Source organism: Manis pentadactyla, chromosome 5 (assembly GCF_030020395.1).
Source record: "Manis pentadactyla isolate mManPen7 chromosome 5, mManPen7.hap1, whole genome shotgun sequence".
Taxonomy (NCBI): domain Eukaryota; kingdom Metazoa; phylum Chordata; class Mammalia; order Pholidota; family Manidae; genus Manis; species Manis pentadactyla.
This window is the reverse complement of record NC_080023.1, coordinates 32,032,983-32,056,425: the sequence shown is the minus strand read 5'-3', so window position 1 is coordinate 32,056,425 and position 23,443 is coordinate 32,032,983. Positions and strand designations below refer to the sequence as shown.

The window sequence follows — 23,443 nt, the reverse complement described above, 5'->3', positions numbered from 1 at the left end:
AGACACCAAGCCCATTTCTGTCTGAAGGCTCCCTCTGTCTGGGGCTCTTCTCTCCCAGATGAAAGGTCTTTCTGTGTCATCACTGAAGGCCCAGCTCCAAATGTCACCTCTCTAGAGAGGTGTTCTCTACCTAAAGAAGCCATTCTCTACCACTCTTCCCTCTTTCCTATTTATTCTCATGATTTACTTATGATCTAAAATTGTCTTTTTATTTGCTTGTTGGAAAATTCCAATATAGCAGATGCCTTGTCTGTTAGGTTCTTTGCTATTGCCAGCCTGGAAGAGGGCCTGGTGTGCTGTCAGTGCTAGTTAGATATCTGTTGGTTGGAAATGTCAGTGGCACGAGTCTCTTACTTCGTAACCTAGTTTCTGAGGGGACATGAACACCGGAAAAGGTAGCAGTAACCCAGGGAAAATGCAGTATGGCCCCTTCGCCATCTGCCCTCCTACATGTCACAGCTGCCAGGATTCTGCCTGGCTTGTAATGTGAAGGAAAGGGGTTTGTACTTTTCTCTGCCCTGAAGTGTTTTCTACACCCTTGGTTGCCTCATAAGAAGACAAGATGGTGACTTGGGCAATAGTTTTCACGCTCAGGGATTCCAGAGAGTTACTAAATGGGCCACTTTTTTATGCATCCAGAATCCTCCTAACTTGAAAAGGAGTTCTCTTCAGGATGGCTGACATCTGCCAAGTTGTCCCCAAGTGAAGGAAGGAGAGTAGATTCCCTACTTCTGTGGATGCCAGGTAGCCTCTGTCTATAGTATTCCTCTCAGGTACCTCCAGCTATTTGGTATCCCGGGTTAGGAACAGGGTATCCTAATCCATCCCATTGGCAGGGACAAGGGTCACTAAGATCAACAAAGAAGCAGACCTGCTTACTCAGGTGTTTTAAAGTTGTATTTGTTTTCTTCCCAGTGGTTTGCTCATTAAAAATTGAATGCCTTTGCTAATGCTGGCTGCAGATGAGGCCTGGATATTCTCTTTACAGACAATTGCCGGTGGTCTGAGCTGACTCACTCCCATGCCTTCACCTCCCCGTGGCTCTGCCGCTGGCGCCTGGTCCTGGGAGGCTGGCATTCTTACAGTAATCTCAAGCTGCTGCCATGAGCTATAGGCAAAAACAACAGGGCTTTCTCTAGGGAATTCAGGAGTGAAATTCATATGGTCCAGCCACTGGCTTTTACTGCGGTTTGCATGATGTTTAGGGCAGGGTTTTTGCCAAATAAGGAGAATCAAGAGTCCTCTTGGTTGAGAATGCTCTGGATCCCTATAGCACTAGGGTTGAACATGTTTACACAGATTCATTTCATATTTTATCTGTCCTTTAGGTAGTCATATGGAACATTCCAACTATGCTAACCTCTTTCACTTCTGCCCTTTATCCATGTTAAAGGCAGTTAGAGACTCTGGTATTTGATTAGTGACTTTGGCATTGCTCGCACACCTTGTTGCGCGAGGAACGAACTGAAGGTGGATTTGACAAGAAGCAGATGTTGTGGGTGGGAGGCTTTGGCAGCTCCCAGGTTTTGTTAGGCTGGCTCATCCTCCTCTAGAGCTTTCCTATGTTTGTGCAGGAGTTCAATTCAACCACAACTTGTTAGGCACCTACTCTATACCAGGCACTCTTCTCACTTAGGTACTGGGGAATACTGAGACTAATAGAATTCTCTCCATGCCTTCAAGGAGCTCAGAATCTGGTGGTAACTTCAAGATGGCTATAAATTGAATTTGAGTTTGTTCTCTCACTGGCTTTGATGAATAGAATGTGGTAGAAACAGCGTTGTGTAACTTCAGTGGCTGGGCCTTAAGAAATCTATAGTTTCGGCTTTTGCTACTCTTAGAATGTTTCTTCCTGGAAGTCAGCCACCATGCAAGAAGCCCATCTACCTTGAGACCACTATGCTGTGAGGAGGTCCAAGCAAGCCACAGGGAGCAAGAGTGTGAGAGAAGCATCAAGGCGTGACACACGTGAGTGAGACCTTCATGAGCCTCCTGTTCAGTCCAGTGGCTGGCTGAATGCTGGTGAGCCAGTGACCTTAGCTGATGCCACATGGAGCACAAGAACTGCCCAACCAAGCCTTGCCTTAATTCTTGAGCACCTAAAATGGCTATTGTTCTCACCCATTAAGTTTTGGAGTGGGTTGTTTTGCAGCTATAGATAATTCAAACACATACATGTATTCTTAATGATGGAAGTATGCATAGGATGTTATCGGAGCAAAGAAGAAGGTACCCGAGTACACTGTGGAGGTGAGACCATGGTAATGGAATGCTTTCCAAAGGAAGTTTACTTGAGTAGAATCTTCTCCAAAGATCTCCATTTGAGCCACACTTAGGGGAGGAAAAAGCTGACTGGGCACAGGGTACAGAATAAAATAGCATGGAGGTGATTAAGCACATGGTACATATATGAGGGATCTTCAAGCAAATGTAAGGCTGGGAGTAACGGATAAGATTGCAGAGGCATTCATAATAACAGTAATAATAACAGTAGCAATGGAAAACATTTATTGGACACTTTATTTTCCAGATACTGATAGAAAGTTTAATATATACTAGCTCATTTTATTCTCACACTCCATATTTTTATTTCTTTTTACGTTAGAAAAAAATGAGACACAAAGAAATAAGTAACTTGCTCAAGGGCACAAGTGGACTAGGGGTTTGAAACCAGGCAACATCTTGGAGAACCTTAAAGAGCTTGGGATTTGTTCTCTTGGTGATGTGAAGAGACCCAAAGGTTTTCAGTAAGGGAATGATGGTCACATGGAAAGATTCTGTCACCTTAGTAATTTCCCCAACTTCGGTTATTTCTCTTTGCCTGCTGCCTGTTTCTCTGTAGTGACTAGCAGTGAACTCTTTGTACTAAGCAGGGCCTGTGAGCTTATCTCTGAAGGATACAAGGAAAGAGGGAAGTATGGGGAACATGTGCTACTCCACAGCTGGTCATGGGAGTGGAAGAGAGGAAGGAATGCCCTGGGAGAATGGGTGTGGTGGCCACCAAGAGAGGAAAGTGGGCCACATCCTAGACCCCAAAAAGGATGAGAACAGCAGCATATGGGAGCCGGCTTGTTCTAAGATCTTCTAGGCTGAGGTACAGATAGGCTTGAGGGCTTTACAGACAATCTGCCTTTCTCTCTTTTCTCCACCCCATGAACTTTCAGGTGATTAGCATCAAAATATTAAAAACAGCTGTTGAATTCCCAGCAGAAATTAGTGAAGAAGACTAAATTCACCACAGATGATAAAAATAACCACAGCGAATGTTTACTGAGCATGTACTAAAAGCCTGACCATGTGCTAAGTAAGCACTTTGTACACCTTACTTATTTAATCCTCACAATAAGCCAAGCTCGGTGAATCTCACTGCAGCCTTTCCTGATCATCCTATCTACAGTTCCCTGTATTAGTTATCTATTGCTATGCAACAAATTACTTAAAATGACAATAAAAATGTAGTGTCAGAGTTTTCATGGGTCAGAATTCCAGAGCAGCTTGAGTGACAGCTTACAGTTTGGAGCCTTTTAGGAGTTTGCTGGGGCTGCAGCCATCACTGCACAGGGCAGGTAGGCATTGGCTAATTAGCATGCTCAGAGCTGGCTATTGGCAAGAGACTTCTTTCATCACCACCTTGCCATGGGATTGTCCATGAGACTATTTGAATATTCTCAAAATGTGGCACCTGGCTTCCTCCAAACTGAGTGATCTAAGAGACAGTGCAGTAGAAGCTGTGATGTCTTTCATGACCTATCTTTGGAAGCTACACACCATCATTTCCATGACATCCTATTGGCTTCTCTGGTCAGCTCTGAAGGGCCCCCATCCATAAGATGGCGAACCTCCTGCTTCTCTTCCGAGTCCTCGGTTCCCACTGGCGCCACCTGAAGCCCAATCACCTCTCTCCCCCTCCCAATCCCAGCACCTAGCCAATAGCCACCAGCCCCGTAGAAGTGACACCACAATCACCCCATGCCCCTTCCTATATAACCCAGCACCTTTCCCTAATAAAGAGGAATTCTCCGGTGAATTGCTGCTGTGTGTTGCTCCTTTCCTTTCATTGGTGCCGAAACCCGGGAGACAGGATACCCCAACTGGGCCCCGTCTTCCCCCCGACACCAGCAGCAGCTTGCCCTCGTCCTCTTTTTCTGGCGCTGGCTCATCACACTCACCACTCCTCTCTGGCCTTTGGGTAAGTTTTCCCCCGAGTGGGCCACTGTTCCCCAAGCTTTCGCAGTGCCATTGACTGTGATCGTCCTGCAAGGCCCTGACGCTCGGGGATGAGGAGGGAACTCTCCCCTCCTCAGGCCTCCACGGCTGCGGTGGACCCCCAGGCCCCCCTCCAACAGCCGTAAACGAGGTGACTCCTTTGCGGATGAGAACGCTCCCTTCTCCCCCCCCCTCCTTCCGTTCCTTCCACCGAAAATTCCTAGTACTAGGTTCCTCGTGACTCCGGCACTCTGCCTTCTTAGAGAAGCCTGGGTGACGACCCACACTTCCTAAGAAACCGACTCGTATACGAGTTTCCGCAGACCACCAAGGATCATCGGGGACGACCTTTGTCTCCTTGCCGTCTGCTCCCAGTCCGAGGATCTCCGTTCGTCTTCCCCTGTTTGTCTCCTTCTCTGTCCTTGAGCCATGGGAGCCTCCTCATCCCTCCCTGGAAGCTCACCTCTTGAATGCCTGCTCAAGTATCTAGCCACCCTCTCCCAGACACCTGATATAAAACCAAAACTTCTCCGTAAATACTGCTCCCAAGATTGGCTGACATGCCCCCTAGACAATAACAACCAATGGCCCGCAGGGGGAACTCTTGATCCTAACATCACTCGCGATCTTTTTACCTACTGCCAGCACCTGAAAAAATGGAAGGAGATTCCCTATATCGAAGCTTTTCACCTCCTAGCTCAAAATCCCAGCCTCTGCACCACCTGTTCCCCACCCCAAGTTCTCCTAGCCTGCAAGCCGTCTCCCTCCCCTCCACACACTCCCAGTCCCTCTTCGATTACCTTTGACCCAGCTGACGAACCTCCGCCATACAGGCTTCCCCCTTCAGCCCCTCCCCCTCCTACAACCCCTCCACCCTCTTCCGCCGTGCTGCCACCTCCCCCTCCTCTCCTACAACAGCCCTTCCCCCTTCCTCCCCCACCATCTCCTCCCCCTTTGCCCCCCTCACCTGCCCCTCCCCAGCGGATTGAGCCTGAGCCTTTCAGCCCCCCTCTAACTAAGTCCCAGGAGCCTCCTCCGTCTTTGCCCCCATCACCTGTTTCTCCCCCACAGACTGACCCAGAACCCTTCAGTGCCCCACCGCCGTGGGTCTCCGCTCTCGAGATATCTTCGTCTGCTGCTTAATAGCAGGTCTGAAAAACGCAGCTCGTAAAGTAGTCAATTTTCAAAAGCTCCAAGACATAATTCAAAGGAGGGAGGAGACTCCCTCCGAGTTCTTAGACAGACTCACCCAAGCCCTATTACAGTTACCAGCCTGGACCCAGAAACGCCTGATGGCATACATGTCCTTATGACATACCTCCTAGCTCAAAGCTACCCCGACATTAAAGCTAAACTCAAAAAGTTAGAACAGGGCCCCGCTACCCCACAGACTGAGATCCTAACAGTGGCCTTTAAAGTCTTCCATAACCGGGAGGAGGAGAAAGAATGCCATAAACAAAAGGCTGATCAGGCCAATTTCCAAATGTTGGCCCAGCTGATAAAACCACAACCTGGGCGCCCTTCTACAAACAAGCCCCCCCCAGGAGCTTGTTTCAAGTGTGGAAAAGAAGGACATTGGTCAAGGGCGTGCCCCTCCCCCAGATCTCCCAACACCCCACGCCCCAGATGCCACAAAAAGGGCCACTGGGGGTCTGATTGCCCAGCCACCCGAAGGGGAGGCTGGACAACAACCCCCATCCTAAGCCCGCCGTGGTGGGGCTGGCAGAAGAAGATTGACGGGGCCCAGGGGCTTCTCGCCCGACCATTTCCATCACCAAACAGGAGCCCAGGGTTACTTTAATAGTAGACGGTCGCCCCATCTCCTTCCTCCTAGACACAGGAGCCACCTTCTCAGTCTTGCGGGAATACCGGGGCCATACCACACCTGCCATTACTCCTATAGTCGGGGTAGGAGGTAAACAGATTTTCCAATTAAAAACCCCCCTGTTTTATGCACAATCCAGGACAATCCCATACCTTTCTCCCACTCCTTCCTGGTTACGCCCCAGTGTCCCATCCCCTTACTAGGACAGGACATCTTTTCTCTCCTCCATGTTTCCATAACTATATCCACTCCCACAGGCCCCAGTACTCCCTTTCTAATGGCCCTCATAGCTGACGACACCCCTCTACCCAATGAAAGCTCCAGTTCCGCCCTCATACACCCTGTAAATCCCAAAGTTTGGGACATTACAAGCCCCTCCGTGGCTCTCTGTCCTCCTGCCTCTATCAAATTAAGTGACCCCTCTCAGTATATCTGTCAGGCCCAATACCCCCTAACCACTTCAGCCCTCATAGGCCTCCAACCCATCATTCAAGATCTTTTAAACAAAAATTACCTCAGACCCACTCACTCCTCGTTTAATACCCCCATATTAGCTGTTAAAAAAACCAATGGATCTTTCCACCTCGTCCAAGACCTTTGCCTCATCAATGTGGCCATTGTCCCTATCCATCCCTTAGTCCCAAATCCATACACCCTTTTATTGCAGATCCCTGCCTCGGCCTCCCACTTCTCAGTCCTAGATCTCAAGGACGCATTTTTTTCTATCCCTCTGGACCCCTCCTCCCAAGATTTTTTTGCCTTCACCTGGACGGACCCATACACAAGACATTCTGAACAACTCACTTGGACAGTTTTGCCATAAGGCTTCCGAGATAGTCCCCATATTTTTGGATAGGTCCCAGCTCAGGACCTCAAACAGTTTCATCATGATCACTCTGAGTCCACCTTATTACAATACGTGGGTGATCTTCTACTCTGCAGTCCCTTGTGGGAACAGTCTCAACTTGACACTGCCTCCCTACTTAACCTTCTAGCTTCCAGAGGTTACCAGGCATCCCCTGTCAAAGCTCAAATCTCTTCCCCTTCTGTCACTTACCTTGGATTCCTTCTATCTCAACAAAGAAAGTCCATTACCTTAGACAGAAAATGGCTCCTCTCTGACCTGCCCGTTCCCAAAACCAAGACAGAAATCCTTTCCTTTCTAGGTCTGGCTGGGTATTTTAGAGCGTGGATCCCTAACTTCTCCCTGTTGGCAAGGCCCCTATACGACCTCAGCAAGGGCCCCCCTGAAGAACCATTACCCTCCTCACCCTGACATTCCTTCATTAAGCTCCATCGAGCCCTTGTGGAAGCCCCAGCTCTCCATCTTCCTGATTTGTTGAAGCCCTTCTCATTATATACATTCATGAGAGGTCCAGTCAAGCTCTAGGAGTCCTAGGCCAATATTATGGCCCATCCTTTGCCCCAGTAGCTTATCTTTCCAAGCAGTTAGACCCCACAGTTCGGGGATGGGTCCCCTGCCTACGGGCATTAGCCGCTAGACAGCTCTTGCAGAAGGAAGCTCATAAACTGACATTTGGGGTGCCCCTTACCATTCTGTCCCCACATCACCTAAAGGATCTCTTAACCTACAAAAGTTTATAGACTCTCCCTCCCTCCAGACTCCTGACCTTATTGTCCTCTTTCCTCCAAAATCCAGACATTTCTTTCCTTCCCTGCCCGCCCCTGAATCCGGCCACTCTTCTTCCTCTACCCTACTCTCCTCATACTCCCTCGCATGATTGCCTGGAAGCCCTTCACAACTTCCTTCCATGCCACTCCATGATCTCTAAAGGAGCCCTCTCACACTCCGACCTCATCTGGTTTACTGATGGGTCCTCCTTTAAACATGAGGGCACCCATTACGCAGGATACACAGTAGTCTCCCTTGAAGACATCATCGAGGCACAAGCTCTACCCCCCTGGTACAACCAATCAACAGGCCGAACTCATTGCAGCCACCAGAGCTTGCACTCTGGCCCGGGACACGTCTCTCACACTGTACACTGACTCCAAATACGTATTCCACATTCTCTTGTCTCACGCGGCAGTATGGAAAGAATGAGGCCTCCTCACCACAAAAGGAAATTCCATTACTAATTCAGCCTTAATTACTAAACTTCTAGAGGCTTCACAACTCCCACACCAACTGGGCATAGTCCACTGCAAATCACATCAAAAGGATGACTCCCCCATTACAAGAGGTAGCAATAAAGCTGACAGAGTAGCCCAGTCAATTGCCCTATCAGAAGAAGCACCAGACAGTGATCCATCTGCCCCTGTGGTTTTAGCCTTATCACAAGACACCCTCTGTTCCCAGGACAAAGAGTCTCTCTTCCGCCTCTTACACGATCTGTTCCATCCTAGCCCCCAATCCTTAATCCATTTTTTACAATCCTTTTTTTCTCTCTTTCCTGAAGACAAAACCCTACTTGACCAAATCACCCGCAGGTGCACCATTTGCCAACCCACTAACCCTAATACCCCCCTCAAGGCCCGACCCTTCCCGGCTCATCAAGCAAGGGGTAATGTCCCCGCCGCAGATTGGCAAATAGACTTCACTAACATGCCACCCGTACGGCGTACCAGATACTTACTCGTGTTAGTAGATACATTTTCAGGATGGGTCGAGGCTTTCCCCACCACTAACAAACGAGCGTCCACAGTTGCCTCTATCCTCCTCACCCAGATCTTTCCTAGGTTCAGGATGCCCACTTCCCTTCAATCAGATAACGGCCCTGAGTTCACTGCCCAAATCATTCAGAACCTCTCCAAGTAAGTCGCTCTCACTCCCCTGGCATCTACACTGTCCTTATCGACCACAGGCTTCGGGAAAAGTAGAAAGAGCCAATAGGACTCTAAAAGACATCCTGACCAAACTGTCTCTAGAACTACACCTTGACTGGGTTTGCCTACTTCCCTTAGCTCTACTCCGCATTCGGGCCCTCCCAAAGAAACCTTCCTTCTTGTCACCCTTTGAGATCATGTATGGCCGCCCAATTCTATCCCCAGGGCTCCCTTCCCACAAAGGACCAATTCCTCCCAATATGGACCTTCTGCTACTCTCTGTCCTCCACACCGAATTGTGGAAATATCAGGATTGGCTCCTTCCTGATCCATCCGCCTCCCAAAACCCTCCTGTCTTACAGCCCGGCCAACTAGTGTTTTATAAGCCACCAGAGGATCGGCCCTTTCTCACCCCAAAATGGGAAGGTCCACACCCAGTTATTCTCTGCACCCCCTCGGCCACCAAGCTCTTACTGCCTGATAACTCTGTCACCCCTTGGATTCATATCTCCAGGTTGAAACCAAACACCCAGGACCCACCTTCTCTGGACACCCAAGACCCATCAGTCACAATCCAGAGTCCTTCGGATACAGCTGAAGACACTGTCTACACTACCAAGCCTCATCCCTCTGAACCCTTGAAACTCCGCATCTCCCATTCACCCCCTTTGCCATCCATACCCGAACCATGACTTTTTCCTCCTTTACTGCTCTCTCGCTTTTTTTCCTCATTCCTATTGTCTTCCCCACCACCCCAGCCTCCTTTGTATGGTGATTCAAAGTCAGACAGACTTACACACAGCATCAAACAAAAGTTACTACCTTCATTGCCACATCAGACTGCCCTCTGAAAGGCTGCTCCGAGCCTTTATACCTCCACTTTCCTCCCTCCACCGAGTGTTCACTAGCAGCTACCTTTATTCTCCCTACCTCTGCTTCCTCTATGACCAAAAACAAGCCTACTGCAGGCAATGGCCAGACACATATGGGGGATGTCCCTATAGGTCTTGTGCCATTCACTACATGGGTAACTCCCGGTACCCACAGTATTACTCCTCCAACCATTTCATAAAATATCCCAACAACTCATTCTCCTTATCAATCCCAGATCCCTGGAACTCTCGATGGGCCACCGGAGTCACAGCCTCAGTTTACTATGGGGGGGTCCTTGACCTCCCACAGTACCCTTCATATCTCTCGAGAGTATGTTCCCTCTCATTCCCAGATGTCTCAAGTTGCATCAGATATCGGACATTCCGAAAACAGTCATTGTCCAAACTCTTGACGGCGCCTCTTCATCTTCTTACCCCCGCTCCTACTCTTGGTCACAGCTCATTCAAGACACCACCATCTTTCTCAACCACACCCTCAACACCGCCAATTGTTTCTTGTGCACATCACTACAGCACCCACTGCTGGCTGCCATGCCCCTTAATATTTCCAACTACTCCTTCCATGCAGAAGGACAACCCTTCCGTCCCCTGGCAAACATACCCCTATGGGAACCAGAATACGTAAACAATCTCACCATCCACCACTGTGTAGGCCCAACCCCTGCCCCCTCCAGCGCACTTCACTGCCTCTCTATCTACACCCCTACCTCCGGCTCTAAGACTTTTATGCAACTGGGACACTTCTTTTGGTGTAATGGCAGTCTTTTCAACTCACTGCCTCCCAACTGCAGCACACCCTGCATTCTCGTCACCCTAATCCCACAGCTTACACTTTACAGCATGGCAGAATTCCTTGAGCTCCAACCTCCCTTGCCCTTGATGCCAAGTTGGCAAAATCTCTAATCAAACTTTCAACCAGCTTTTACTCAGGAACTACCAGCTTTTAGCCACAGAAGATCCCTCACCCTCACGTAACCTCCTCACCACACGCTGAGATGGACCCCTCTCTCCGCTGGAAACTGTTCCTGGAAACAATGGCTGCAGATGCCTGGCTTCTGGCACCCGTGTCCTCTTGGCACCATTAGAATCAACAAGTCCTCGACCTATGGTTACAGGGAACCTTCATTGATTTCCAACCTGAAGAAGTCCACATCTACTCGTCCTTACTGTGGGGAGTCCTATCAACCCTTTCCTCCCAGTCCTCAAGCCCTCACTCCCTTCTCTGCCCCCGTTCAGCAGGAAGCAGTCAGAGAGAAAGCAACATCCACAACCCCATAGAGGAGAAAGGGGGGAATGAAGGGCCCCCACCCATAAGATGGCGAACCTCCTGCTTCTCTTCCGAGTCCTTGGTTCCCGCAGGCGCCACCTGAAGCCCAATCACCTCTCTCCCCCCTCCCACTCCCAGCACCTAGCCAATAGCCACCAGCCCCGTAGAAGTGACACCACAATCACCCCATGCCCCTTCCTATATAACCCAGCACCTTTCCCTAATAGAGCGGAATTCTCCGGTGAATTGCTGCTGTGTGTCGCTCCTTTCCCTTCAAGCTCTATGCAGTGTGGCAAGGTCCACACAAAGGCAGGTATACCAGGAGCGTCAAGGATCATCAGTGGTCATATCTGAGGCAGGCTATCATCTTCTAAGTTTCTATCATATTGCTATATTTTACCTTTAATGGTGCTTATCTGAAATTATCTAATTTGTTTGTTTAAGACCCATTTCCTCCCACTGGAATATAAGTTTACTGGGGAATTTCATCTTTTTATTGTATCCTCAGTACCTGGAACAATGTCAGGTGCATAGCTGATGCTCAATATTGAGCCTGAGATAGGTGCTATTATGCTAGTTCAGATGCCAAATAAGAGATTTAGAGATGTTAAATAATTTGCCTGAAGTCACAAAGATAGTAAGTGCTGGAGCTGGGATGCCAACTTATGCATGCATAGGGACTAACACATGCAGTCTACATGGGCAGTATTGCATCCAGTGCTGTCATTCTGCAAGTGTAGTTTTGTGTGGAAGTGGAGAACAGGACAGAAGTCAGGAGAAGGGATGGGAGAATTCCTTGGTAATTGGAAATATTAGGAGTATGTAAGTATATGTCTATATAAATGTATGTATGTGTATGGTGGATATGGTTTTCAGATTGGACAGAGAGAGAGAATGTGTGAGTATGGTACCTAGATCTTTAAAAGGGAGATAATGTACTCTAATGGCTATTATGATGTAGACCTAGAGATAATACTTTGACTTTAGTCTTACTTATGTCAAAATTCTTTCAAATATTTGTCTCTGAGGAGCATCCTTATTAAAATGACTAAGTAAATTTTCCTTTAAAAATCCCACAAACATATTATGCTCAGTGAAATAAGCCAAGCGGAGAAAGAAATACCAAATGATTTCACTCATCTGTGGAGTATAAGAACAAAAGAAAAACTGAAGGAACAAAACAGCAGCAGAATCACAGAACCCAAGAATGGACTAACAGTTACCAAAGGGAAAGAGACTGGGGAGAATGGGAGGGTAGGGAGGGATAAGGGCGGGGAAGAAGAAAGGGGGTCTTACGATTAGCATGTATAATGTGGGGGGTGGGGGAAAGGGGAGGGCTGTGCAGCACAGAGAAGACAAGTAGTGATCCTACAGCGTCTTGCTATGCTGATGGACAGTGACTGTAATGGGGTTTGTGGGAGTGACTTGGGGTAGGGGAGAGCCTAGTAAACATAATGTTCTTCAAAGAAATAAAAATGTATAAATTAAAAAAAAAATCCCACAAACAATTTAAGTCATTATTTGACCAGCAAGCATATTGCCAAATTACACATGGATTGCTAACTTGATTATGTTTGTGGGAATTAACCATTTTCTGGATTATTTGCCAGAAAAAGAAAAGCACTGCCTGTTGGCCACCCACTCTCCATTTTCCTTCCTGGCCTTGTGAGGGAGGGCCCCTCACACCCATCAAGCATACAATGGAGTCCTCTTAGAACAATGCCTCACACACCCCCTCTCTTGGCCCAGGAAATGGAAAATTGAGGGAGGCATGGAGGGAAATGATTATAAAAGGCCCTCACTTACTCTCCCTCCTCTGAAGCATTCTGGGGGCTGAGTTTCGTCTGTGTGGAGGGGTCTTTGGTCTTTGAGTGAGACCAGGGTGAGATCCAGGAAGAGGTACAGAAGTGGTCTGCTAAGGCTGGCTCTGATCTAGCCTGGAAGAAAAGTTGGTAGGGGGGGTGTCCCTGAGTTTCTTCAGGGCTCAGCCCAGCTCATCAGAGTAGGAAAGCAGAGGGAGATTCTGCACAGAAGGCCTACTCAGGAAAAATGAAAGCATTTGCATTTAGTTTGAAAGTATCCTCAGGCACCTGTGGATAGCTGTACTTAGTTGGACCAAAACCAGATGTGGCTGAAAGATTGAAATAAGCTCCTCCCTCAGACTAGTGAGTTTGTCTTCACGTAGGCTCACCACATAGTTGACTCTAGGCAGACTCTAGGAGGGGCCCACCTTTCCATTTCCATGACTTCCTTGGGAGGGGCCATGGCACAGGGACCAGAACAAAGGATTTAGGGTTTGCTTCAGTTTGTGCCCTTGGCCTTGCACTTACTAGGTGACCATAGGCAAGTTACTTACTTCTCTGTGCATCCATTTTCTCAAAGGTAAAATGAAAATAATAATAGTTTTACTTCACAGAGTAGTTGTGAAGATGAAATTGAGATAACACACGTAAAGTTGTTAGAGCCATATGTGGTATTCAAGAATTTATTAACAAAGGTATATGCAACAATACTGATTGTTGGGTGCCAGGTGCAGAAGGTGAAGGAGACCTGGCTCTGGCTCCCTATGAAACTTACACTTCACTGCGTATGGCGGGGTGGTAGGCAGAATAATGGCCCCCCAGAGGTCCATGTTCTAATCCCTGGAACTGGTGACTATATTAGGTTATGTGGCAAGGGGGAGTTAAGGTTGCAGATGCTAAACTGGCTTTAAAACAGGGAGATTGTTCTGGATTACCCAGGTGGGCTCACTGTAGTCACAAGAGTCCTTTAAAGACAGAAGAGGGAAGAAGAGTGTCTGAGTGATGCTGTGTGAGAGGGACTCGACCGCTGGTTTTGAAGATGAAAGAGGGACAGATGCTAAGGAATGCTGGTGGCCTGCAAGGAAATGAATTCTCCAAAAGGAACACAGCCCTACTGATCTTGATTTTAGCCCAGTGAGACCCATTTCAGACTTCTAACCTCCAGAACATTAAGATAATACATTTGTGTTGGTCAAGCCACCAAGTTTTTGGTAATTTGTTACAACAGCAATAGGAAACTAATACTAACATAGAAGAGAAATAAGTTAACAAATGAATATATACTGTAATTTCAGGTAATGATATGTACTAGGAAGAAAATGAAGTAGGTTCAAGGATAGAGAATGATGGCAGTGGAGACTCTTAGATGATCAGCTGAAAGACTCAAGAGGCTTGACTGAAATGAGAGGCTGAGGCCATGGCTCTGCATCCTGGGTTGTGGGGATAGAGCCTACAAAGACCTTAAAGAGAGAAAGACCTTGTATAGAAGGGTCAGCGTGGCTAAGTGTGGATAAAATGAGAGTTCCTGTGGCCAGGATTCTCACCTGGCCCTGGTTGACTAGCTCACTGAACACCTGTGGGCAAGACATGGCTGTTGACTCTATATAAAGAGCTCCGCCCAGTGCTCTGCATGCAACATGGTGGCAGGGCTGCAAGGCTGCAGGAGAGCAGAGCAGAGGCTGGAGCAATGGCAGCGCCGAGCACAGAGGCCCAGAGGGCAGCTGTGCGGGACGACTGTGCAGAGAGGCCCAGAGGACGGCTGTGTGGACAGAGGAGCCCAGAGGCAGAGATCGGCTTGCTGCATACAGGCTTGCTCTGAGTGAATGGGATTTTAGTGACTGACCTGCTACCTGGAAATAAAGTTGGGAATAACCCTTTCACCCCAAGAATGTTCTACTGCCATTTCTTTGGTCACATTGAATCCATAGTGAACTTGCCCAGGGCTGAAACCCATTGGCAAGACACTGAAGCATAGTGGGCAAGTGGAAAAGTAGTAGGAGATGAGATCACACAAGGCAGAAGGCAGATTCTGCAAGCTTTTGGCATTTGGATTTTATTCCCAGTGTGATAGGAAACCTTTGGAGAAGAACCATTTGAGAGGGGTGATATGAACTCATTTATATTTTACAAAGCTCCCTCAGGCTGTGTTGTGGGGAATGAACTGGAAAGAGTTAAAAAGTGGAGGTAACAAACCAAATTAGGAGGACACTATGGAAAAAGATGGACTAGAGTTAGTGGGTAGTGATTGTGGTGGTGAGAAAGAGTTGGATTCTAGACATATCTTGGGGGTTAGAACTGACTGGACTTTATAATGGTTTGGATATGGGATTTGAGTGAAAGAAACAAATAAAGGATGCCTCCTGGGCTAGGGCTGGAGCAACTAGGTGAATGGACATGCCATTTTCTTACATGAAGAGATAGGAAAAAGATGGTTTGGAAGGTAAAAATCCAGAATGTTCACCTCATAAATGCTTAAAGATTATTATCAGTATCTGACTCACCCGACACACTGGACTATTGTTATTTCTCATCTTCAAATCTCTGTTCACGATATTTCCTCCATTTGGGACTTCCTCCTCCCCCACTGTTGTCCAGGGTACAATTCATATCCATCCTTTAAGTTCCGTCTCCAATGTCACCTCTTTTCTACTTTCACTACAGGAGAGATCTTTCTTTTTTTGACTCCACAGAGGCTAGTGTTTGTCTCTTTAATAGTTTGCTTTTGGACCTTATTTATTTAGGTGCCTTATTTCTCTACTGGATGGTAATGTCCTTGAAGGCAGAAATATGTATCCTCTTCTTGAATTTTCTGCTGCATAGTGACTTGCGTATAGGAGACACCCAGTAAACGATTGCTGAATCAGTTGAATGTTATGGAGAAGACTGCATTGAGTGGGGGATTTGCAGTAGGTATTTTCTGAGGCTCGTTCCTGCTCTAAGATTTCACAATTCATTTGATTGTAGTTTGGTCGTCCCTACTACTCAGAAGGTTTCTAGGTTGCATAGCTCTGTACTTGAAGGAATGCATGAAGAATGCATTCTACCTTCAATTGCAGCCCAAGGAAACACCCTAATTTGGAAGGAATTATTGGGTTTATAGATGCAAAGATGGTTTTCCGATGCCAGATATGAATTGTTTCAGATCATTTGCAGTTTTTTACTACCTACCTTTTCTTTCTACTCTTTCCCCTCTTCAAATAATAGAGACAACTTTACAACAGGTCAAAAACAGGAAGTGATGGTAGAATGTCAGTATTGCCTTCAATGATTCCACTTCCACAACTACACAATATTCTCATGGACTATATATTTAATGACTTAATTTTGGCAGCACATACATATGCATCCATTTCCAATGCCAATATATTCAAAGATTACTTAATGAAATATGCAGTTAAGGGAAGTTGTTCTTAGCAATAATCTGTGTTTTTACCTTTATCCATGTATCCCTTAGCTTTTGCTACAGGGCAAATAATCCCATGACATAGAAGCTTAAAATAACAACCATTAATTTAATTCTTAATCCTGTAGTTTGGCTATGTGAGCTAGAATAGTTGAGAAATCTGGCCTGGTTGTGGCTGATTTTGGCCAAGTTCACTTACTTTATATGGTGGCAGCAAGATTCCACAAGTGAGAAAGGAATTATTCAAAGTCTCTTGAGACCCAGGCTCTGAACTTTTCAACATTGCCTCTGCCACATTCTATTGTCCAAAGCAAGTCACAAGCCCCGCTCGGATTCAGAGGGTGGAGACTTTTCCTCCTGATGGAAGGAGGAACAAAGTTGCATTGCATAGGCTACAGGTACAGGGAGGGTTGAAGAATTGTAGCCATTTTTGCAATCTGTGGCAATCAGTGTGCTTTTGCCTTAAGTAACAGAAAATTGAACTTGAATTTGCTTAAGCGATAAAGATACATTATCTCACAAAATCAGAAGTTTGGAGAAAAAGTGATTACAGGGTTATTTCAACTGCTTAGCAATGTCATGCCATTGTGGTCCTAAGTTTTCTTTTATTCAGCTTTCCACTCTGTCATTCTTAGAATGTTTGGTTTTGTCCACATTTTAACAAGATGTTCATGACAGTTTCAGTCTTTATTTACAGCTGACAAAGTCCAGAGGAGAGAAATGGAATATTTCTGTCTTGTGTCTCCTTTCAGAAATGAGGAAAATCTACCCAGAGGCCCTTGCGGTCTTTCCACTGGCTCCCATTACAGCATGAGCCTTTGCCTGAGGAGACATAGATCGAAAAACTCTGCCTGTTAGCTTCATACTACTGGCTTTTAAGGTAGTTCAACGGGAATCGGGTGCTGAGCTGTGTGTACATTTCTCTCAAGCTGCATTTCTAGCAGTTTAGGAATGTTGAATGTAGGGCAACTATTTCTACCCAGAAAGTAGATTTGGGTTTATCCTTCTGGATATTCCTACCACTGCAGTGATTTCTTTAACAACAACAGATGGTGAATATCTGTGCAAACAAAACCAATTCAGCTGGTAGGAGGTGATGACTTTGGCTCATGGAATTTCAAGTAAATTAGAACAAATAATTTAAAAACACCTGTTACGTGGTTCTTATTTTGATAACTTGTCTGCTTCTTAAGCCATGTAATAGGAAGTATATTTCTTTAAATCTCAGAGGCTACTGATGAGGTTTAAGTTTCACAGTCTTAAACAGCAAATAAAGAATAAATGGATGAAAAAATAGCCAGCAGCTAGGAAACTTTAAAGCTTTTGTTTACGGAGTACATTTGTCCTTAATTAAATTTCACAACCTCTATTAGTTCTCCTGTCTTTACAATTTGACCAGGAGGGACATATATGGCAAATAAAAGTATCTTTTTTCTAGAAAGTCTCAGGTAAAATGTGCCTCTCCTTTAACTGTTCTCCATAAATAAAATGTCATGTAAAAAGGCCCTCACCTTAGCAACTGTCAACTGAATCAGCTTTATGAAGACACAGCAAAACTGCAAGAAAACCTGCAAGTAAACCTACAGAGAAGGCCTGGGTAATTTTTTTTTTTAATTTAAATGTAAATTTCAATAATGTGAAATTTAAAAAACATAATGATTTCTGACCACCCTTTGAGAAAGACTAGCTACGTAACTTTTAAGGAAATAGAGTTTAAATTTTAAAAAAGAAGAAGTTATCCTGAAAGGCAAGCTTGAAAATCATTTTTCTACAGTTTCCTTCTATTTATGATTTGTTTGAATATCTATTTTTTCTCCTTGTTAAACTGCTTACACTTGAAAAGCTTTTCCTCTTTCCCTAAGTATCCTGTTAAAGTGAAATCATCCAGTGCATGTAGTGAATTCCACTCTCAGGGTTTCTTTTATTAGTATTTTGGTCCTTTGGTAAAATCTTGGCAAGCTTGCGGGTAGGGAAGGTTTGGAGTTGTCAATCCTCTCGCCTATAACAACTTAAAATATCTAAGACAGGACTTTTGAAGGTAAACTACGATGTTTGTAGGGGAGAATTAACAACACAGATAATTGGTTAATGATCAAATGTTGGCAACAAAAGTATAAATCTAACATGATTGACCTAGAATATACCATTTTTAAAAGTCACATATTGTAAGGGTGATAGAGTTCAGACATCAGGGTAAGATACTGGTTAGGAGGAAATTTGGGGTAGATTTCATTTAAGAATATTAGATATTTTCTAAGAACAAAAAACTGCATAAGAAACATAAGATCATTTTTTTGCCCCCACCCCCAATATATACACGGAAGAAAGCCTGAAAGTATTGCCCCCAAGCTGTGTTATCTGTGATTGTTTCTGGGTGGTCCCTACTTGGGAGCAATGCCCCACTGGGTTTAGTTTTGGTAGATGGCCTTGCCCTTGTTGTCTGTGGAAGCTGAAAGGGGAGCACCTTCCTTGCTCATTGCCTAGCAACCACAGTGTGGTCATATGAACAAGGCTTAGGCCCTGCAGTTTCCACCTGGAACTTCAAAACTTGGGTGTGTGACATGGGACCTGGAGTAAGGTGAAGCAGGTGAGGCATCTAAGGTGCTAGAGTGTAAAACTTCAGGAGGCACCCATTCTCAGAGTCGTGCAAATGTTGTTCTGTGACTGGCTGGTTGCCAGGGACTGGGGAGAAGGGGAAATGGGGAGTTACTCTTTAATGGGTTTCTGCATTTGCACGACTCTGAGAGTATGTGCCTCCTTCTATTTTGTGTCCTAGGCTTCTGACTTGCTTCCTCAAGTCTCAGCCTGATATGACAGTTGGACAATCAGCAGGAAGATCATCACAGATGACAATGGAACGATGGTAGTGTTGTGCTAGTGACAACAGAAACAATGATGATGGTGGCAATGGCTGGGTGCTGCTGACTCCAGTGGTGGCATCTTGTACATTGGGATGACTTGGCTCTGGATTTCATGGGAAAGACTCCTGGTTCTCCTGCCTTTGATTTTGTCAGCTCCTTAATAACCCTTCCAACATATTCTTTTCTACTGGAGTAAACCAGAGTTGGTTTCTGTTGCTTGCAGCCAAGAGCCCTGATTAACACAGTGGGATTGTGAGCCATTTTGTTTCCCTTTATCCTTTGCTATGTTTTCATTGTTTACGTAAACCAGATTACCTTTTCATGGACAGGTAAATATTTTTAGCAACTTGTTCTGTCTTCAGGTAGACTAAAGTATAAAAAGTGGCCTCCAGAGTGGGTTAATTCAGCAATTCAGTGAAGTTAACATCAAGGATCTACATTATTTCCATCTCTTCCCTGTTCCATGGTTAATGTTGGCTTCCTCTTCAGGTTGGTGGCAACCTGGCTGTAGCAATTTCAAGAATTACATGCAGAAATGATTATGTCTAGAGAAAGACAGTCTCCTCCTATGATGCTTTCTAAAGGATAAGGACAATTTTCCAGGATCCCCATTGCTGATTTCATTCTCACTTTATTGGCCAAAACTGAGTCCCATGCCTAAGCATGGCCTAACTTCAAACAAGGATAATATTCTTAGACCAATCAGACCTATTCCTAGAGCTGGGTTAGTTTCCTGTGAGGCACATGACACTCTAAGTGAGGGGTAACTAACTGAAAAAAAAATTGGAATTCTCTTAGGAAGGAAAACGATTGAATAGAGGCTGGATAGTCAACCTGCAGTAGCTGTAATTTGTCATGCCACCTTGTTGAGTTTTGCTCACTTTTGGGTATGTGGCTGCAGTCTGAGTATTAATGTACATACAGGCACACCTTATTTTACTGTGATTTGCTTTGCTGTGCTTCACAGATCTGCATTTTTTTTTTTTTGTAAATTGAAGGTTCAAGACTTCAGGGGAGGAAGTAACCAGAGATGTGGTAGAAATAGCAAGAGAGTAGAATTAGAAGTAGAACCTGATGATGTGAATGGCTGCAATCTGATGATAAAACTTGAATGGATGAGGAATTGCCTCTAATGGATGAGCAAAGAAAGTGGTTTCTTGAGGTGGAATCTACTTTTGATGAAAATGCTGTGACAATTGTTAAAATGACAATAGGGGATTAGTAATATTACCTAAATTGATAAAGCAGCTGTAGGGTTTGAGAGGATTGACTCCAATTCTGAAAGAAATTCTACTGTGGGTGAAGTGCTACAGAGAAATCATTCATGAAAGGAAGAATCAATCAGTGTGGCAAAATTCATTGTTGTCTCATTCTAAGAAATTACTACGACCTTCAGCAACCACCATCCTGATCAGTCAGCAGCCATCAACATCGAGGCAAGACCCTCCACCAGCAAAAAGATTATGACTCATAGAAAGCTCAGGTGCTGGTTAGTATTTTTTAGCAATAAGGTGTTTTAAAATCAAGTCAAAAATTAACATTTTTTAAGGCGTAGTGCTATTGCACACCTAATATATTTTGTTATAGTGTAAGCATAAGTTTTGCATGTACTGGGAAACCAAAGTGTATTTGACTGGCTTTATTACAATGGTCTGGGACCGAACCTACAATATCTCGGGGTATGCCTGTAATGTGTTTTCTTAAGTAACTGTGAATCCTATCTTTTGATACCAGTTTTAAAATGATGACTAGAGCATAGCAAAATGGTGCAGCCACTGTGGAAGAGAGTATGGCAATTCTTCAAAAAATTAAGCAGAACTATCATATAATCAAGTAATTCCATTTCTAGGTATTTTAAAGAATTAAATACAAGGTGTCAAATATATATATTTGCACACTCATGTTCACAGAAGCATCACAATAGCCAAAAGGTAGAGGTAACCCAACTGCCCCCTGGCAGGTGAATGGAGAAACAAAATGTGGCAGGTGTATATGTATAGACATTATTCAACTTTAAAAAAGAAGGTAATTCTGATACAAGCTAAAACATGGATGAACCTTGAAGACACTGTAAGTGAAATAAGCCAATCACAAAAGGAAAAATCCTGTATGAGTCTACGTACATGACGTACTTAGAGTAGTCAAATTCAGAGACAGAAAGCAGAGCGGTGGTTGCCAGGGACTGGGGAGAAGGGGAAATGGGGAGTTACTCTTTAATGGGTTTCAGTTTGGCAAGATGAAAACAGTTCTGCACAGCAATATGAGTGTACTTAATGTCAGTGAACTGTACACTTACAAATGGTTCAAATGGTAAATTCAATGCCATGGATATTTTACCACAGTTTTAAAAAAAATCGTAATTTTTTTTTAAGCCTGTAAGGGTTAATTTTATGTGTTGGCTTGGCAGTGCTATCTGTTGTTTGGTCAAACACCAGTCTGTATGTTGCTGGGAAGGTACTTTTTTAGATCCAATTAACATTTAAATCAGTAGCCTTTAGTTCTGTTTCTCTGGAGAACCCTGACTAACATAGCTACGTTTTTCATAAACATTATATGGTATTTACATAAATGTTATAATTAAACAAACACCCTCCTATCCTTGTGACTAGAAGATGTGGAAAAATAGAAGACCCAAAGTTGCAAATCACAGCAAGCCTGGGCCAAATGTCCATGGACCGGGTGGAAGTTGTGTAGGAACATGTGAGGAAGTGTGTGGACGGGAAATACCCATGGAGCTTTCCCCTTAGCCTGGAATTCCCTTCCCTCACAAAATCCCCTACTGGGTTCCTTATGAAGCTATACAGAAGAAGAGCTGATACGACAAGCACTCAACAAAATCTTAGTGGCTTCTATTATTATTTTAGGGGAAGATGTGTCTTTTATGATATTTCCTTTTATGTGGAGGAAGCTCCACTAGGGGAATAGTCTGGCCTCTCCCTCCTCTTTCTACTCATAGTTGGCTGAGTTTATAAGAAGAAATGAAGTGTATTAGTCTCTTAGAGCTGCTGTAACAAATTAGCACAAATTGAATGGCTTAAAACAACAAATGTATTTTGTGCAGTTCTGGAGGCCCAGAGTCTAAAATCAAGGTGCGGACAGCGTTGGCCCCTTTTGGAGGCACTGAGGAGGAATGTGTCCCATGCCTCTCCCCGCTTCTAGCCGTGGCCAGTGCTCCTTGTTCTTGGCTTGTAAGATGCATCACTCTGATCTCTGCCTCCGTGGTCACATGGCCTCCTCCACCCTGTCTTCTGAGGACACTTACCATTTGATTTAGGGCCCACCCTAATCTAGAATGATCTAATCTCAAGATCCTTAATTACATCTGCAAAAATGAGCTTTTTTACAAATAAGTTTACAGTTACACGTTTTGGGTTTATGTGTCTTTTGGGGGCCACCATTCAAGCCACTACACCAAGCACGTGCATTCTAGCCTCTTCCTCCCCTTTTCTTCTTGGGGTCAGCGTGCCTGCTGAGAACATGTGTCCTGCTTGGATTCTACTGTTGTAGGTCTTAAAGGAGTCTTGCCCGCTGTCAGAGAGCCTACCATGGCAATGCAGTCCTTGTGACTGCATGGGTAAATCTGTCTACTTTTGGGTTCAGAACTGGAAACCCAATAAGTTGCAGCCATAAACTCTTACTTATTTTTCAGCATCAACTTTATCAAGGAAAGGTGATAGTTTGGTCTCCCATCTGCCCTATTCTTCTATTCTATTTCTCCATTAGTTTAGAATTCAGGAATGGAAGAAGGGTTTCCTTTACCCAACCAACTTGAAAATTCAGTTAGTAATACTTAAGGCTCAGCTCTTTCAATGTCTTTCAGTGTCTGCCGCTTTCTGTATACTTCCCTCACTATCACAGGTGGAATTAGCCATCTCTCTTGGGCCTCTACACTCTGTATTATCTCCTGCTGGTACTTCTTTTCTCCTGGGCTACAGCTGTTCACAGGCTATCTCCCATTTTGCAAACCTCCTGAGCCCCATTCCTTTGTGGTCTAGGAATAAATGATTGGGACAAGCAGGCACTACATTTTGAAACCCAGATATCCTCCCAAGAATACACAGCACAGGATGTCTGATTAGCCACCATACATACAGTTAGTCTGTCATGCTTTTGATTTCATTGTCATCTTTGTTTTCTTTGCTGTTATGTGTCATGAATAAGAAAGTAAATCTTGTTTTTTTTTCTTTTTTTCTTGGAAGTGGGATTCAAAGTGTCTTGTATTCTTTAGTGAAATCAATTTATGGGTTTTACCTACTAAGAAAGAGTGGCCTTTTATACTACTTTATATATATCTTAAAATTGAGAAATGTTTTCTCTTTGAAAAAGGTTGAGAAATACAAAAATGCATAAGGAAGAGAATAAAACTCACACATCACCCCACCATCCATAGTCTCTGTCA

The 23,443-nt window shown here is 44.9% G+C and overlaps 2 long non-coding RNA genes across 2 annotated transcripts in view; both read left to right on the top strand.

Annotated features, from left to right (window-relative positions):
• The first annotated feature begins 1,691 nt into the window (after positions 1-1,691).
• LOC118924049 (uncharacterized) overlaps positions 1,692-23,443 on the top strand; it is a 42,957-nt gene continuing 21,205 nt past the window's right edge. The window contains exons 1-2 of the long non-coding RNA XR_008997721.1: positions 1,692-1,968; positions 16,936-17,063. This is a non-coding gene — a long non-coding RNA (uncharacterized LOC118924049). The remainder of the gene's footprint in view (positions 1,969-16,935; positions 17,064-23,443) is intronic.
• On the top strand, positions 3,817-11,228 carry LOC130683778 (uncharacterized). The gene is made up of 2 exons (XR_008997722.1): positions 3,817-4,189; positions 10,631-11,228. It is a non-coding gene; the product is annotated as an uncharacterized LOC130683778 (long non-coding RNA).